The following is a 19,941-nucleotide window of genomic DNA, read 5'->3' as shown; positions in this document are numbered from 1 at the left end:
AAAAAAAAAAAAAAAAAAAAACTAAACTAACTTCAAAATTCTTTCCCCTACCAGCAGCTCACTAATTATCCAGCTTGTAATTTGATAATGGTGATTTTCTTCAACCTTTCAAAGATTTGTTCTATTTCTTGTGTTATTTACCTCATCTGGTAATTGTAAAACTGATGATATAGTCAGGTGTCTGCATCTAGTCCTATGCTGGCATATGGCAGGGAAGCATGCATTTTTAATCCAGCTTTATTTTAGGGGAAATACTGCACATCCTGTTTCTTATCAAAAGCCGCTTTATGGCAGTTACCCCAGGTCACTGAGACCAAGCAAGGGCTGTCATTCTCAGAGGGAGAGATGGAGGGGAGTGATACAGGGCAGGGCCTACAGGCAAAGAAAGCAGAAAACTGTCCTCTGTAAGCCCAGCACGTGAGAAATACCTGGATGCATTAATTTAAACTTTGTCATCCCTAGCATTGAAAAGGCAAGCACATCCAGTTTACACAGAAAGGATTCCCAAGCGGAATTTTCTCAAATTTATGGTGAAAAACACTAGGAAACTGCTTTGAATTGAAGCATGTCCCTGATTGCTATCCATTTGACTCTCATGTGCTTAATAAGAGGTCTTTGGAAACATTGTTCAAGAAGAAACAAAAATAAAGCAGAACAACCAAAACAAAACGCAAACAAAAAGAAAGAGCAATAACCTGCATTGTAACAGGAGAAAATTTTATCTTTTGTTTGTTTTCTTCTAATCTTGCTTAGAGGTGAAAGAGAAAAATCTCTGAGTAAATAGAATGCATTCCTTAAAGAAACCAAAAAGATATTCAGCTATCCTCTGAAAGCCAGTTGCCCATCTTCTTATTAGACCATGACTGAAAATTTGCCCAATTGGATATATCCCCCTCTCTGGCTAGAAGGTGGTATTTACATTGTATAAATAAACTGACTGTGTATATAGCTCTGGTAGGAGGAACCATGGACAGTGGAGCACATACTGTCCTTGAGTTCATCTCATGTGTCCTCAGTCAGTATCAGTCAGAGATGAATGTTCATTTAATTAGGAAATTTTATCTGCCTTTAAAAGCCTTGGCAACTGTAAATGAGGGGAAATCTAAGATTAGTAATATATGCTAACAAACTATTCGTTTTTAAAATTGTGTCAGATTTTCCTGTTTTCCAGAGCAGGATTTCAGTTTTCTTTAATAAACTTTATTCCTAGCTTATAAAACTAGGCTTAATCTAAAACCCTAATCATGAAGTACTATGTTCAGATTATAGGAAAATTAACATATATTGAAACAAAACAGCAGGAAGTAAACATGCTAGCCTTATTTTATGTCACTGAACAAAATCTGGGCAGGGCATCTCTGAAAAAACACAGCAGTCCATCAGGGACTTATAAATAAAGCCCCAACTTACTGGGACAGATCACCTGGGAAAAGGGTCAGCTGTGAGTTCCACTGCAACAGACATAAATGTGTCTGTCTAGCTGCTCTGAAGGGAGCAATGGAGCTCCCATCACAGCACTTGAGCTCTGATAAGAGACAGACTGCCTCCTCAAGTGGCTCCCTGAATCCTGTATGTACAAAGGAACACCTGATTCAGGAAACTTCTGGCTGACATCTGGCAGGTACCCTTGAGGGATAAAGCTACCAGAAGAAGGAAAAGTCAGCAATCCCTGCTATTTTGAAGCCCCCACAGGTGATTCCCAGGCAATCAGGGTCTAAAGTGAACCTCCAGCAGTCTTGCAGCAGAGAGGCCTGACTGTGAGAAGATTAAAAAACAGAAAGAGTTTCAACATCAACAGAAAGGATGTCCACTTAGAGACCCCAACCAAAAGTCACCAACTTCAAAGACCAAAGGTAGATAAATCCATGAAAATGGGAAGAAATCAGTGCAAAAAGGATGAAATCACCAAAGACCACAATGCCTCTCCTCCTCCAAGGGATCACAACTCCTCACCAGCAAGGGAACAAAATTGGATGGAGAATGAGTTTGAGGAATTGATAGAAGCAGGCTTCGGAAGGTGGGTAATAACAAACTTATTTGAGCCAAAGAAGCACATTGTAACACAACAGAAAAAAACTAAGAACCTTGAAAAAAGGTTAGATGAAATGCTAACTAGAATAACCAGCTTAGAGAGAAACATAAATGACTTGATAGAGCTGAAAAACACAACACAAGGACTTCATGAAGCATACGATAGCCAAATCGATCAATCAGAAAAAAAGGATATCAGAGATTGAAGATCAACTCAATGAAATAAAATGAGAAGGCAAGGTTAGAGAAAAAGGAATAAAAGGAAATGAACAAAGCCTCCAAGAAATATGGGATTATGTGAAAATACCTAATCTATAGTTGATCAGTGTACCTGAATGTGATGGGGTGAATGAATCCAATCTAGAAAACACTCTTCAGGATATCATCCAGGAGAACTTCTCCAACCTAGCAAGGCAGGCCAACACTCAAATCCAGGAAATACACAGAACACCACTAAGATATTCCTCAAGAAGAGCAACACCAAGGCACATAATCATCAAATTCACCAGGATTGAAATGAAGAAAAAATGCCAAGGGCAGCCAGAGAGAAAGGTCAGGTTACCTAGAAAGGGAAGCCCATCAGACTCACAGGGATCTCTTGGCAGAAACTCTACAAGCCAGAAGAGAGTGGGGGCCAATATTCAACATTCTTAAAGAAAAGAATTTTCAACCCAGAATTTCATATCCAGCTAAACTAAGCTTCATAAGTGAAGGAGAAATAAAATCTTTTACAGACAAGCAATTGCTGAGAGATTTCATTACCAGCAGGCCTGTCTTACAAAAGCTCCTGAAGGAAGCACTAAACATGGAAAGGAACAACCAGTACCAGCCACTGCAAAATGTACCAAATGGTAAAGACCATTGACACAATGAAGAAAATGCATCAACTAACGGTCAAAATTCTCCAAGAATCAAACACACAGAATAGAAATATTCTGTTCCCATTTGTATTCATTATGACTTTTTTCGGTTACAATCAATGGAATATTCTTATAGCTTGTTTAACCACTGTAGGGGATATGGTGTAACAACATAAGGGTGCAACACAGGGACACAGAGGAAGCTGGACTCCAAAAGAGATTTAAACCAGTGGCTAAGGTTAAAAGTTAAAATGTAAAATAGACATACATGAGTGCATCTATGAAGTAGACAGATTAGACAGATGAATTAATGAGTTTTCTATTTGTTAGATTGAATATATAAATGTGAGTATCTATAAAGCCATAAAACTGTACAAGATTAACACAGGATAGTTTTTAGATAGAGAATAAAAGTGGTTCAGTTTTGTGTGTTGTGGCCCTCCATCTTTTCCAGCTCAGAAAAAGGAAAATAATCTTACAAAGGAGACGGAGAAAGATAAGTAAGAAAGATAGGAGGAAGACTAAGAGGCTGAGATTTCCTGAACAACGAATGCAAAAAGCTTTCAAGAAGACAGAATTGATAAATGCTAGCAACTATTGTGTGGAAGTAGAGTTAATTGGGATTAAGAGTTTTGGGGTTAACAAGGTAGAAATTTGTTAAAATTTCAACAATCACATTTTCAGTGACATAAGGGACTTGAAAGCCTGGCTAGGGCTTTAAATAAAGTAGAAGTGGTGGTAGTCAAATGTTAATTCTTTTGAGGATTTTTACTACAAGAATGGGAGTTAGGTATTAGATGGAGGAAGATGTGGAACCAAGGGAATGTTTGTTTTTGATTTGTGTTGTTGCTCTTGCTTTGTTTATTATTTTTATTTTTAATAGAGAAGTAATGAGTATCTGTATGCTGTTAGAAGTAATCCAACATAACTAAAAACCTCGTTATGGAAGAAAGAGAAGAGATCATTGCAAGTGTAAAGTTCTTAAGTTGTTGAAAAGGTAAAGAATAGAAGAAAACAAGTGAGGAGGGAAAATGGGTCTGAGTTAGGAACAGGGAAGTGCTTTAAAAAAAAAAAGAAGAGCAACAATGAATGTAGGAAGAGAAATGTAATCAAAGTTAAATGAGAAATAGAAGCTGTTCCACAGAGAAAACAATGACAGAGAAAGAGAAAAGGAGAGATAAAAGTGGAGAGAGAAACATGTTTAAAAAGAACACTTTATTTTCCTGTTTAAACCTCCTCTACTCACTCTTTCCCATCTCAGTGAAAAACTTTTCTATTCACCAAGTTATGAAGCCATAAAATTAAAGTCAATCTTTCCTGACTTTACACATCCAATTCATCAGCATGTCTTTCTTAAATTATCTTCCAGATATCTCAAATTTCCATAATTATCACCATTTCTCAGCTATCTCTGTAGTCCCAGCAACCAACACCTTTAACTTATTTCAATAATTCTTCAAAAGACTTAGATGATGTCACTCTTACCCCTTTACAACTCTATTGTCTACACAATACATGAAACAGTGTTTTACAAACACAATTCTAATTATATCATTCTAGAGTTTAAAATTTGGAGACGTTTACGATCATTCTTTGAATAAATTCCAAACTCCTTAGCATTGTATCAAGGACTAGCATTATCTGGCATTTTCCTACCTCTTTGAACTAGCTTTTTACTTTGCTCCTCTGATTAGTCCCTTTCTGTGATGCTCTAACACATGATTTCTGCCTCAGGAACTTTGCAATGCTGTTCCTTATACCTAAGATACTTTTCACCTGGCTGTCTGCATTATTACTTCCTGTATATAATCCATGTCTCAATTTAAATGCCATCTCTTATGGAGGCTTATCTGAACCAGCTTTCCACAGTATTCTTATTTCCCTAGACATGTGCTGTCGTAACACCTCATTTATTGCCTTCATAATCCTGATCTCATTTTATACTTATTTTGTGTTTAAATCCTCATTTTCTCTATCCTCCATAGCTGTATAAATTCAGTGAGGTCTGCGACTACTCCTTTATAAAGGCTTCCCAATTTAATACAAAGTAGATACTTAGACATGTTGGTTGAAAGAGGAAAGGATGAAAGGAGAAAGAAAGAAAGGAGAAAAAAAAAAGAAATTAGTCTGAATATTTTCAAGGGTGATGTATTCACATGTAAGTTGATTTGAATTTTGAAAGCCAAAACTCATATGGAATTCTAATGTAAATAAATTTCAGAATCATGCTGAATAGTTGAAAAACTCAAGGGGAGATATGGCACTGGCTTTCTTGAGACTAATACTGTTTTTGAGGAAATTTTTAAAAATTATAAATCGAAACATATTTTAGAAAACACTTTATATACATAAGTGTTTTTAGAAAACAACATGTACAGGTGTAAAAGGTAATACAATTAAAGTACTTTGACTCATGTTACTCTTGTTCTCAAATTCCTTCAGTGACAGTAAAACCAGCAAATGCTTGAAACTCTCTAACATAGTTTATTGTGTGTTATTAGCAGCTTTATCTCTAGTTACACATATCTTGCATTTTGTAATCTAATTTTGGATAATTAAGCCCCCTTCTGACTGCTATTCCCTTCTTATCAATCCATGAATAGTTTATCTAGCGCATTTTTACCTCAAAACTCAATTCATATATCACTTCCGCCTGCAACTTTTACCAACTGGACTCCCTTCTAGTCTGGAAATGAGACTTTCCACTTGGCTCCCAAGGTGTGGTGTGCAGAACACCCTCAGTGTGTAGCCTTCTCCTCTCCTCCCTCTTTTTCTCAGATCCTCTTTCTTCAGGACAGAGATGCTGATATGGTTGTTCAGACTTCAGGACATGTGGCTGGAGTCTATTCAGACAAGTTTGTACCCCCTACTCAAGAAAGCCACCTCTTTTTTTCTGCATTTACAAGCTTCATACTCTATGTTTTCACAATTGTCAATGGTAGCCTTGTGGCATGGCTAGGTTTGCGGACTTATGTCATGTACTGTGATGGATTTCTAGAATAATCTTACATAGGGCATTCTTTAACAACTCAATTAATGTGTCATTTACTAACGTTCCTACGCATGTGCTTCAAACATCCAAGGAATAAAGGGGAAAACATAATTGTCAGAGGTGTTTAGCTGTTCAGAGTTGGATGTTTAAGTCTTATGGACTAATATTACTTTTACTAATTTACTCTATTGTATCCTTATTCCCTGGAGGGTCACCATTTTTCTTACATTATTTGTCATTGTAATTCCAAAGTCCACAACTGAACTAAGTTATATTGGGAACTCAATATGGTTTGCTTGAATGAAAACACGAAGATGTTCTATGTATTCTATATGTAGATGTTTTAAAATAGTGCTGTTTATTTGTTTACTTACTTGTTTAGTTAATTTATTTTATGACTTCACGATCTTTTTAGCTGAATCCTTTAAAGAGAATCTTGTTTTAGACTTCACAGCTGAATGTATTGGAAACATCTGAAACCACTTATGAGTTTAATAATGACCGACAGAACTTGCACAGGGAAGTGTATGTTCTTCGATAATTTAAAATGTGATGCTTAAACATGTTAAAAGTAGTTAAATTGTTTTCTAGTTACAGGCTTTTTGCTTAGGAAGGTTTTATGCTTTTGTTAAACTTCCAAAGCAAAGGCACAACTGTGTTGTCTGGTTTAGGGGAGATAAATTCCAGCTTTTTGCTCCTTAATTTTGTCATCTATACTATAAACAAGTGGTATAACCTATTTCATATAGTGATTTCAAGGATTAAATTATATTGTTAAATAACATAATATTTAGTATTATTTGGTAATATTCTTACCATATTTCCCTGGATATACTAAAACATAAAGTTTGTCATTGGCCGATCATAAACTGACCAATTAGCAGCTTGATAATAAAATAGAAGTAGATATTTTAATTATCTGTAAATATAGACTTAAAAATTTTTATTATGAGCCAATATAAATTTCATAAATGTATTGGGAATGAAATACATATAGGCAAAGATTTAATTCTATCTGAAATCTGAACATTAGCCCCATTGTTATGCACAGGAGACAGAGAAATACTGTGTAGAAGAGAGCAGTTCCCTGGCAAAGGCCCTATCCTCAAGCCCGAAGACCTGGGCTCTAAATGAGAACAGGCATTCCTGTTTTCACACCCAAAGAGTTGCCTTTTGGCTTGCCGTACCCGCTATCCTGCACCCATATAAACCCCAAACCCCAGGCTCCAGAAGCAGACCAGCAAGCCAGCAGATCAGCAGATGGATGGACAGTGGAATGATGTGGCAGAGAAAGAGAGAAGAGGAGGAACATTTGAATTCTGAGAGGAGTTCCACTGGGGGTGGTGGGGAGGAATCCAGCTGCTGGATGGCCCTTCTCAGTCCATTCCCTACCTTCCAGCTCCTCACTCATCCGTTCAGCTGAAAGCCACCTCCATCACTCAATAAAATCTCACATTCATCTTTCAAACCATGTCTGGGCAAAAGCTAGGGATACTGAAAGCTGTCACACTGACCCTCTGCCCTTTCAAAAAGGCAGAAGGGCTATTGAGCTGATTAACACTCAAGCTATCTGTGGACAGCAAAGCTGAAAGAGCTTTGGGGTTGTAAGCACTCACTCCTAGACAGTACCCAGTATCTCAGGGCTGCGGTCCAAAGCACTCGGCCCTGGACTCTGTACCTGCCTGTCTGCATGCTCCCCCTCCCACCAAGGGTTTAAGCAGCGATGACTAAATATGCAAGCCACATCCCAATCCTACAAAGGGGAACTCTCCCATTTCACTATCTTCTGAAATGCGAATTTAACATGCAGCTCCTTCAGCTCTCAATCTTTCTCCTGTATCTTTTACTCTACGCAACCCTGAGAAAGATATTTTAATGTTTAAAGGAAGAACTCAGTAAAGGAATCTATAATTTATTTAAGATAAATGCATTTTTATACATAAGACTTAAAAACCCCATATCTGTGTCATATATACCACTTTAAAGTGACATAACGTACTTTAGTTCATTTATAGAGAACATTTGTATGAAATGAGAGTGATGATAATTATTTCCAATCTTAAACTGCTTCTTCTGATAATAATAGCCTCTTATTAGTGAAAGTTAATAGACGGATTTACGAAGCCCACAAAATCTTATGAAATCGGTTTTCCTTTACCTAATCTAAATCTGACTGAGGCTGTAGTCTAAATGTCATTTGTATAGAGCATACCCATGTACTGCCCTACCCTCAACCCTTTTATTTTATTTTTAACTTTGTTTTTGTTTCCAACTTTATTGAAATGCAATTCATAATTTTCTAATATATTTAAGGTGTACAATGTGATGATTTGATATATGAAAAATTATAAAATGATTACTACAGTCAAGTTAATCACCACCTCCATTACTTCACTTAGTTACCGTTTGCGTATTTGTGTATGTGTTTGTGTGCATGCGTGGTAAGGACACTTAAGATCTATTCTCTCAGCAGATTTTTAAACAGTGGTTTTATGCAGGTGTTCCTCTCCTCTCCTTAGATTCTGTCCCGCTATGTAACTCTTCCACACACTCATGCTGGGTCTAGTTGGTGGAAGAAGCTTCCTTAAGACTATCCTAGACTTGTCAAATTTTATGGTCATTTTTCTTCAAATTTTACTTTTGGATCTTGATTGCCAACTGGACTCCATAAGCATGATTAGTATTTAGATGGAGTTTTTGATGCTTAATCAACTCGGATTCTAATGTTGACTGGCATTCGTTATAGCCTATAAAGCAATTTTGATCCAAGCTTAGAATCTTAGGTGTAAAATAGATCTAAAATATGTAACTGTCGGGCTTTGCTTTATCAAGTTATGTTACACAACAAAATAGCAGCTTCTAATATTTCATGTAAAACAGAACTTTCACTCTGCTGATCTCAAGAAATATATTTATTTCTCTCTTTTCTTCAAAAAGACTGAGGATGCTAGGAAAGCTTATTTATTTCAAATAATTAGTATTAGTGACTACTGTATTATAGACAAGAGATTGGAATGTCAGAATAGCCCATTCAAGAACCTTATTCTTATTGGACTTCTGTGACTTACATAGAGTTCCTGCTGAAACCCCAAAATATAGCAGTTTTGTGTTATACCTGTTGTGCCAACTGTTTGATGTGAACCTATAGATTCATCCTGGATGCATTCTTTTCTGCTTGTTTGTTTAATCTTAGAATGATAATCTTGTTACATAGTCCAAGATAGCTTAAAAGCAAATCTTGATTTCAAGCAACAGCATGGACAAAGGTTGGGGTGGGAGGTAGAGAACAGACCCTTCCTTCAGATGATAAGGTATTAAAGTTGCACACATCAATTATTCTGACATCCAAATGTCCATAACTTAGTTGCAAGGTGTATTAGTCAGGGTTCTCAAGAGGGCCAGGACTAATGGATTAGATGCATAAATGAAAGGGAGTTTATTAAGGAGTATTGACTCACAGGATCACCAGGTGAAATCCCACAATAGGCCATCTGCAAGCTGAGGAGCAAGGAAGCCAGTCCGAGTTCCAAAACCTCAAAAGCAGAAAAACTGACAGTACAGCGTTCGGTCTGTGGTGGAAGGCCTGCGTGTTCCTAGAAAACCATTGGTGTAGGTCCAAGAGTCCAAAGGCTGAAGAACTTGGAATCCAACGTTCAAAGGCAGAAAGCATCCAGCATGCGATGGCCAGAAGACTCACCCAGTCTGCTCTTTCCATTCCTGTTTGATTGGGGGCAAGTCTGCCTCTCCCAGTCCACTGACTCAAATGGTAATCTCCTTTGGCAACAACCTCACAGACACACCCAGAAACAAGGATTTGCATCCTTCAATCCAATCAAGTTGACACTCAATATTAACCACCACAAGTTTGGAACTCCTAATGGGCCTTTATTTTGCGTGGCCAACGGCTATTTTAAGAATAGTTTATTAGCATTAAGGAAACCAGGAGAAGAGCTACTGGGGTATGACTATTCCTGCCATTATTCACTTCTCTGTTCACTTCCCATAAATTCATTATCATTATTCCAATTATAAAACATGTACCCCATCCTCCACGAGAGACCACTCATAAGTTCTATGCAACTGCTCAGTAAGAGTGCCCAGCATTTCACAATGATGCTCAGTGGAATCATAGCCAGTACCCAGAAACCTAAAACACAAGCAATTTCTAAGCCCTTTCTTTCAGTAAAAAGCCAATATCCAAAAGGGGAGTAATCCCAAGATAGCCGAACTTAACCTCGTGATTAGTAAGGGAGAGTCCAGATACAGAAGGCTCACTAAAGCCATAGTAATTATCAAATGCAGCTGGGCAGGAACTGAAACAGCTCCACCTGGCAGCAGAGTAAGTTATTGCTCTAAGTTTCTGTTCTGAGTGGAATCCTGACCCCGAAAAAAGACATGTTGAAAATTCTACATTCCAGTACATCAGAATGTGGCCTTATTTGGAAGTGAAGTGATTGAAGATTTAATAAATTAAGACAAGGTCACACTGGAATAGAGGAGACCCATAATCCAATATAACTGGTGTCATCAGAAGAGGAAAGGAACACAGACAAGGGACACATGGTGAATGCCATGGGGAGATGGAGAAGCAGAGTGATATACCACTGATTTATCAAGGAAAACCAAAGATTTCAGCCCAATAAAGTATCAGAGGTTGGAAAAGGGCAAGAGAGGATTTTCCTACTGGTTTCAGAGTGAGCATGGTCCTGCTGGCACCTTGATTTTAGACTTCCAGACTCCAGGACTGTGGGACAATACATTTCCGTTTTTTTGAGCCACCCATTTTTTATACTTTGTTACAGCAGTGGGAGTTTCCTTTGTATTCTTCAATCTCCATGGCCACATCTGAAGTTAGTTTTGGGAAGTACGTACTTCTAAGGGAAGCCCAATTTTTATAGCATGCTTCCTCGTGGATCAAAGGCAGGGAATCAAGAGTTATCTTGGAAATTGTATTACCACACGTTGTGGCCACTACAGTAGTGATTTCAGTGACAGGCAGGGAGGATGCAGAATTTGCAGGCTGTTCATCCCTGTTATGACACAGAAAAACTATTTCATAAAATCAATAAACAACAATTGGATCATAAATTTTTAATAAAATGATTGTTGATAAGTGTTCACTGAAACAATAGCATTCATAGCAATACTAATTAAGTATTAATAAAATCAATGCATTTTGGATGTTTTTGGACATCTTCCACATATTTCTATGAGAAAGATAAATAGGGGCTCAATTAGCCTACATGTAGACATAACAAAAACCCTGATTCTGATAAGGAAGACATTCCCTGCATGTAACCTGGAATACAAACTGACTGGGAATTCAGTTATTTGCAGGCTGGCAAATTTAATATCCAACAATTTCTGTATCTCAAACTAAAGCAAGTAAAACAGAAACAAGAGGTTTTGCAAAGACAACTCTGGTCTCACATTTTCTCAGTGTATCTCTGCTTTCGCTACACTGTTTTAGTGGGCTCACTCTCTTTACTCCTTTATTGAGACACCTCCTCTAAACACTGATGTGATTCCTTGCATCTTGCTTACAATAATTAGTTTTACTTGCACTTATGTCCTATCTTGCTTCGATCACCAGTTTTTCCTTCTTTACTGGATCATTCAATTCGCAAATGTGCTACCGAATCTTCTATCTTCTTTTAAAGCATAGATTTAATCTTAAAAAAAAAACACACCCACAAATCTACCATTATCTCATATTTATCTTCACCTACCATCCCATTTCTATCTTACTCTTTATATCATAACTCTCAACAATAACAAAATAATTTATACGTATCCTTTCTCCTTCACTTCTGTACTCTTTGACCTTATTTCAGTCAAGTTTTGGCATCTATCACTGTCTTTAAACTACATTTTTCATGGTCATGAATGATATCAAAGTTGCCAAATTCAATGGCCAATTCTCAGTCTTCCTCTTACTTTTCCAAATCAGTATATTTTGACAGAGTTAATCACCCTCCAGAAGTAATTGCCAAGTACTATTTCTTTCAAAGCCTTTACATTGATAAATTCCACATGTATTTTCCCAGTTTTTGTTTTTCCCATGACTGTAAAAGCCAATGCTTCTGATATAATTCCACTTGGATGCTAAGTAAGCATAACAATCTTAGCCAGTCTAAAATATATTTCTTAATTCTCAGCACACCACAAAACTGAAGAGATTAGAACAAAAACAAATGAGCAAATAAAATTATCTTCGTTTCCCAAAAGGTGTGTATTAGTCAGGATTCTCCAGAGAAACAGAAGCAATAGGGATGGATAGGTAGGTAGGTAGGAAGGTACACAGCTAGATAGATACATCGATGTCTTGTAGGAAAATCTAAGTACCTGTCACATGACCAGGAAATATTAGGCTTGCAGACACATTAAAGGATAAGGGGGATGGAATTTAATGGGCAAAAAGGAAAAAGGAAAAAAAAACACAGAAAATGAGAGAGGGGTTCTTGTTGACAGGCCCTCATCTTACAGATTGAATCCCAGATTCTCATACCGGAAGGGGAGGGACCAGGCTCCTTCCTGCTGCAAATAGCACAAGTTCCAGTAGCTCCAGCTTCTTCTCCCAGTGCACAGCAGGGTTGGAGGTTCTCTGTGGACCCCTTTGCTTGGTTGTCAGAGAGAGAGAGAGAACTATTATACGGAATTGCCCTATGTGATTCTGGAGGCTGAGAAGTCTTAAAATTTTCAGTGAGCAAGCTACAGATGCAGCAGAGCCAATGGTATACTTCCAGTCTGAGTCCAAAGGCTTGAGAACCAGGACATTTGATGGTGTGGTTCTAGTCTGAATCTAAAGGCCTGAGAACAAAGAGAGACAATGGTGTAAGTGCCGGGCTGAGAGCTGGAAGGCTTAAGACATGAGAGAAAACCAAATGCTTTAGGTTTAATCTGGAGGCAGAAAGATATCAGTGTCCCAGATCGAGTAGATGGGCAAACAGACCTCCCCCTTATTCAGCATTTTTGTTCTATTCAGGTCTTCAATTCACTGGATGAGGCCCATCCACCATAGGGAGAACAATCTGCTTTATCCACTTAATTGTTTCTACTGATTCAAATGTTAAATCTTTTTTTTTTTTTTGAGACGGAGTTTCGCTCTTGTTACCCAGGCTGGAGTGCAATGGCGTGATCTCGGCTCACCACAACCTCCGCCTCCTGGGCTCAGGCAATTCTCCTGCCTCAGCCTCCTGAGTAGCTGGGATTACAGGCACGTGCCACCATGCCCAGCTAATTTTTTGTATCTTTAGTAGAGACGGGGTTTCACCATGTTGACCAGGATGGTCTCGATCTCTCGACCTCGTGATCCACCCGCCTCAGCCTCCCAAAGTGCGGGGATTACAGGCTTGAGCCACCGCGCCCGGCTTCAAATGTTAAATCTTTATAGAAAATTCTCAGACACACTCAGAATTATGTTTGACCAACTGTCTGGCATGTCATGGTCCAGTCAACTTGATACCTAAAATTAACTATCACAGTATATCATATCACAGAAAATGGCACCATGAAGCTCCCAGTTGTTCAGATCAAAACAAGTTAACCTTGACTCCTCTTTTTGTAGTCCTTACATGCAATCCTATAGAAATCCTGGGATCTCTATCTTCAAAACAGATCCATTATCCAACATCTTATATCATCTCCACTGTTATTATTTTAGTCCAAACTAAGACCATCTTTCATATTGGCTGCTGAAATAGCTTTCTAACTCAACTTTCTGCTTCAACTCTTGTCCCTCTAGAATTTATTCAACCTGTAACAAAGTTCTTCTAAAATACAAAGCAGACCATTTCACTTCCAAGAATGTAATCCTTCATTGGCCTTCCTTAATATTAGAAAGAAAACACAAAATATGTATGCTGATTTACAAGACTCTCTACGCTCTAACCCCTGGCTACCCTCCGATCACATTTCCACTTACCATCCCCTCTGCTGACTATACTCTAGCTGGAGTCCTGTCTCTTTCTTAAACAGAGCTTTCCCTGAGATCATTTTTACTGAGACAGTCAAATGGCAGGATGCTTTCATTCATTCAGATTTCTACTCAAATATCACCTCCTCAAAGCGACCGTTTATGACCATCTCTCCAACTTATATCACCATCACTCCCTCCCCTGTTTTATATTTATTCAGAGCACTTAATAATGCTTGACTGTTTATCAAACATTTCTTAATTATTGTCAAGCCCAACTATTAAGATCTAAGTGCAAAAACAAAATCTGTCACTGTTATCAATGCTCTGTGTGTGTGTGTGTTTTAACTCAATGCTTTATTTTTCTTCTCTTTATCTGGCCTATATCAAAACCATTCCAATCATCTTCATAAACTGCAATACCTGTAAACCATAAAGTAAAGTCCATTTATATCACAAATGACTCCTTAAAGCTTAGACAATACTGAAGATGCATACATAGAAACATTTCAGCTATGCATACTAAGAAATATGGATATAACACAGCTCCATCTGAATTGAGTTCAGCCATTAATAAATATCTTGTGCACCATTCTCAAGAATTTAGAAAGACATTTGTCTTAAAGTAATGGTCTTATAATGACCATTTGAATACTTTTTTCAAAGCGGAGAGCTGCTGCAAGATGACTGTCTCCAACAGTAGAAACACAATACTTCACATGATAGATCTTTCAGTGAAATCATGTTAAAGTACTATTCTCTTACTCACAGTTAGAAAATCCAACAGCTTTCAGCTCACAATACATCTAACAGCCCCAGTTTCTCCTACATCCCATCCCATAAATCCCAATGATAACATCAGCTGCCTTGGTCTGAGTCCAGCTTCAGACTTTGAGTAACTGGAAACATAATGGGAGTAGTTACACGTCTTTATTCCTCCACTGTATAACCAGCCCCTAGAACAATGTCTGAATGCAGTCAGGGCTCAGAAATCACAAAGACTTCTTCCCTTACTCATTCATCTCAGCTGCACTGGAAATATCTTACCTCTTCCTCCAACCAGAACTTCTTTGGTGAGCAATAACCCACTAACCCAGAAGCTTGAGGGTAAAACAGAGCTAATACTGCTGGACGTCAAGTCCAGAACTTTGATAGCAGTGGTTTTATTAGTGTAAGAGCTGTAACATGCTACTGTATGTGTGTAAGTGGGTAAGAGACAGGCAATGAAAGCCACATTCATTGAACTTAACTATAGGAGGCTGTATATCTTGTGCCTTGAGGTTATGCCTGTTAATTTCTGAGATTCATCTTGTTACCCTAATCTTAAAAGGGCATGGCATTTCAAATTTGAGCAAAGACCCAAGGATAAGCCCTCACAATCTTTTGCCATCAGGAATAATGACATGGGAAAGGATGAACAATATAAACCAATATGGTTGAAACAAGTCCTCCTGTTTTTTGTTATAAGCTGTTTTGACAAATTCATTATTTTTATACAGTTATAGTATCTTAATGTATTGTTAATGTTTGCTAATTTTACTGTTCAGTAAATCTTCTATTCATTTCATCTCCTAGCCTCCAGTTACCCTTCACCCTGGGAGTGAAGGTTAGAGAATAGCAAGGAGTAACAACTGATTTAGAGGAAACCCTTAGCCACTTCCTATGTAACCATTCAATTAGCAAAGAAACACCAGCTTTAACGTCATCATTTGTGCCTTGACCCAGTGACTGCCCATTAAACAGAGGAAGGGCAAAACCTATCAGTAGCTTAGCAACCAGCACATTTTCCTTCCCGCTTAAGGTGAGCCTCTATTCAGCAGCAATTCCGGCCCAATTGACGTTCATCTGGCTGAGCAGTTTCCTTCCTTTACTGAAATAGGAAGATCTGAAAATTATGTGCTTCCCCACGGTTGAGAAGTCAGGGATTGGACTCATGAAAGGCAAATCTTAGCCAGTTGGATGAATATCAAGAATAGAGAACAATTCCCAAATTAGAGAGTCTATAAAATACCTAATTACCACCTTTTTTACTTTTTGTGATCTTATAGCCTATTTGCCTCTTTTTCTAGATTGCTTTACTAAATCTCTGGTGGGAATGAGGCAGATATATGAAAGAAAAGCAATTGATACGCGTGAATTTAATCTCACAAAACTGAGTTTTGTTTATCAGAGCAGAAAAGAGATTCCTAGGGATAATTTTATTCACACCACCATGAGTAAAGTAAATTTCAAGGCAACATTTGAGGGTAAATGAACTATCCTAAAAGGTCTATCAAGAACCATTATCCTTGAAAATGTTAGCAATAACGTAGGCTTCAAGGAGGTTCTACAACAGGGTAAAGCAACTAAAGTAATTTTTACTTTGGTAAATAAATAGTACTTTGAAAAATATTAATGTAACTTGGGTTTGAAAAATGCTGTATCGAATGTGAGATTTTTTTTTTAATCTCAGGGACAGTAAAATGCTATTCTCTGAATCAGATGAAAATATGCTTTTTACTAAATAATATATTTTAAAAGCAACAATTTATTTTGGATTTGTGCTATGATGTTAAATACATTCTAAATTCAGGCAAATTAAAAAATTATTTACTCTAGTAACAGGACAAATTAAATATTTCTGTGTGATAGTGATTTGTATACGTGCAAATGGATATAAATTTAACTAAATCTCCATAATGTAACATTGTCAATTTTTTCTAAAACTTGTAACCTTTTTAGGTTCTGATTCTAGGAACTAGGTAATTGCCTCTGTGCTTACAAATAAAATATTTGGGATATGTAAACAGTGGTTAACTGTCAGTTGTGAATTATTATTGTTACAAAATAGGAGTAAATTAAAATTATTTTAATGATATATTTTTCATCAAAAATGAGTCTTTAATGTTGATATTTCATTCTCTATTGCTACAGAAATGGTACCTTAGTTTGTTAAAGTTTTTCTACCAGATGAAACATACACCGTAGTTAGTACATGGTCAGATGGTTTAACCTCAAATTGTGTTTCTTTGTTTTCTGCCAAGATCTGAATGAATAGGGGTAGAACATGAGAAAGAGTGAAAAAAGAAGAGGTCAATGTTGGTCATAACTTTAAACAGCTGGGGGTCAGTCTGTTGCCACCATAAAGTTGCATGAGGAAGGGAAAAGAGGGACTTTTTGTCACTGGATTTCATCCTCCATTGGTCAAGGGTATCCCCAAAGCATGTTCATTTTCCCACACTGTGAGGTTTGCTTAATCCCTGCCTGTGCTGAGACATCAACCACCACCTGCTAAAGTCTGACCTGCAGACCTGGACTTAACGATGGATGAATGAATGCACTCACGCTAGTATAGCGATACAAGTGAGCTAGGAATGCCATTGCTGCTTTCAGAGGGCAAATGTAACCAATTGACCAAGCCTCTCTGTCTATCTGTACTTTTATTCATAACAAAGGTTCTAAGTCAATAGGCTTATGGACAATTAACATGGTTAAAAGAGTGGTTTTATGAACGATAAAAGCCTTAGGTTCTGGCTTAGGTTCTGTTAAGAGTAAACACTCTTAACAGATAATTCTGCTTTGATCTCCTCCTGAGAGGACCATCCAGCACAAAGTTTACAGGACTAAACAGAGTAAAGACAAAGGTATGTGGGGTGAACAGATTTAGACTGGGAAAGCTTTTTATCATCCCTATCTCCTTCCTAGTGATGGACCGACCAGCTGGCCACCTTCTGCCTGCCCTAATAAAACCTTTCGGCGTTCCAAAAGGTTTCAGACTATAATCTATAACTTTCCCTAATATTTTCTGTAGTATTTTGTTAGCCACCCCAAGTGAATATCAACACTGTACCAGGCAGATTTCTCTCTGAAAAGCCCAAGAAAAAGGCTAAGAGATTCTTGGCAGAGCTGAAGCAAGATGCCGTCAGGTTCAGCTCTGTGAAGCTGATTATGCAGCTGGAGGAGCCGTGAGCTGAGAGGATTTCGTAGGAAACATAAGAGATGTCCTAGAGAGTGCATCTTTGCTTGGATTTCCTTCTAACGAGCTCCATTAAGTCAAATTCACGAGAGAAACTTCAAGAACTTGGACCAGACGTAATCTGCTCTAAAGCCTTCTCACTGAAGAGTAAGTGAAGTAAGTTTCAGTCTCCTCTTCAGCCACTGGTACTGATCATCGCTTTCATCCCCTGCTCTCTCCGCTTTTCCTTCAATATCTCCCTCACCTTTGAACAGCACTGTGGGATGCCCAGATTGTTTGCTTAGTCAGATAATTCCAATCTTCATCCTCAAAGGATCTAAGGTCTTAGTTGCTTTATATTTTCTAAGCTGTGGTTGCTACAATTACACTCTTAAAACTAGTGCTGACAATACAAGCACCATGAAATGAGTGCCCTAGTGAATCTCTCATGTTCAGAAAGTAGACCTTCTTACCCTCCTTTGTAGCAGCAACCTCAGCTCCTACATTCAAGCTGAATTACCCCTTAACAGTATAATAACTCTTCATTTTGCCTGCTCGTTTGCTGCAAAAGCACAATTATACTTTCTGGTTGAGTGGGTCCTCTTCTGCGTGGAACAGTGCTCTTAAGCAGGACAAATTGGTCTTTTTATACATATCAGCATTGCCAGGCTATGGTCCTCAGTTATTCAACTGAAGACTAATCTAGGTGTTTCTGGGAAGCTATTTTATAGAGGTGATTAAAGTACATAATTAGCTGGCTATAACTAAGTGGGCTTCCCTAGATCATCTGAGTGGGCCTGATTTAATAGTTGAAAGGTCTTCAAAGCAGAGCTGAAGTATCTCTGGAGAATAAGAGATTCTGCATGATGATAGCAGCTTCGTACTGTGCCCAAGACTTGTATGCTCCCTTTCCTGATGGCCCGCCCTATGGATTTTGGACTTTTGGAGTGGCCTAACTGTATCCTATAACCACACAACATGCAAGCCAATTCCTTGAAAAAAAAAAAAAAAAATTCCTCTTTAACCCCTGTAAGTACGCTTCTCCGACTACATCTGTTTCTTTGATCGAATAATCTTGACCCAGTAGTTTCTGTCTCTTTCTGTCTCTGAATTACCTATTGCCTTGTACGTTGTTTTAAAGTGACAAGCTTGGTCAAGTTTGTGATTTGTCACAATTTGTGCTTAGAGCTCCTTCATATGCTCTCTAAATACTATCGACATTAATTTCTTTTAAAACCACATATTTTGATCTATAAATTTTCATAAATTCTTGTTGAGATATTAGCTGGAAATTTAACGACAACGGATATGATATTAACTAAAAAAAGTCAACGTTACCAAGAAACTGACCAAGAGCCATGTTTCTGAGGAATGCAACCAAAATGAGCAGATGACAAGTGACAGGTCTGATATTGTTGTGTTACCCATTTCTTTTGCACAGACTTAATAAGGAATTAATTAAATACCCCTTTGGAACCAGAGCCATTTCAGTGAATTATAGAACTTGAAATTAAAATTGAACGTTTTAAAATGAGCATGTTCCATGAGGTAAATATTTTCTACTGAAATATGGTCAGCTACTATGAAAACCTAATGATTTATCTCCTAAGACTCATAATTAAAGAATAAGCCTCAAACCAATGGTATCGTGATGAATAAATATTTATAAATTCTAGGTCATTGAATGATAGAAGACACTGTATCTTAAATTTAGTTAATTGATTTAACATGATCAAGCCATTCGTAAGTGGATATCTATATTAATGGCTATCCTTTATTAAACCCTTATCCTACTCGTGTTTATTTAATGTATATTTATATTTATTAAGTATAGATAGGTATATACTTAATATAAATACATATACTTTAATATATATAATTTATAAATTATATATCTTTATATCTATACCTGTATCTCCCATGAAGTTGAACTAATCTCAGAGAACTGAGTCAATATCTGTATTTGTCAGTATGAATTCCTGTATGCTTACAGTAACAAACAGTTCTCCATATATTGGGCAGAAGTTAATATTTTGCTCATGCCACATACCCCATGCTAATTAGCAGCTGCCCCTGCTCACAGAGGGCAGACATTAGCACCTCCAGTTTGCCTGATGGAGGCACTACCATCTTGATCACATGGTTTCAAGGCAGTGTGCCACCTCATAGCTTATTATCTTGTAACTATACCATCTTCAACATGTGGCCT

The 19,941-nt window shown here is 37.6% G+C and overlaps 1 long non-coding RNA gene across 1 annotated transcript in view; it reads left to right on the top strand.

The window, feature by feature from the left end:
* LOC141581963 (uncharacterized) overlaps window positions 1-19,941 on the top strand; it is a 201,469-nt gene that overhangs the window by 129,610 nt on the left and 51,918 nt on the right. The gene's annotated exons all lie outside the window — the stretch shown is intronic.

The sequence above is a fragment of the Saimiri boliviensis genome, chromosome 18 (assembly GCF_048565385.1).
Source record: "Saimiri boliviensis isolate mSaiBol1 chromosome 18, mSaiBol1.pri, whole genome shotgun sequence".
Taxonomy (NCBI): Eukaryota; Metazoa; Chordata; class Mammalia; order Primates; family Cebidae; genus Saimiri; species Saimiri boliviensis.
The sequence above is the reverse complement of the archived record's forward strand: the minus strand, read 5'-3'. Positions and strand labels throughout refer to the sequence as shown.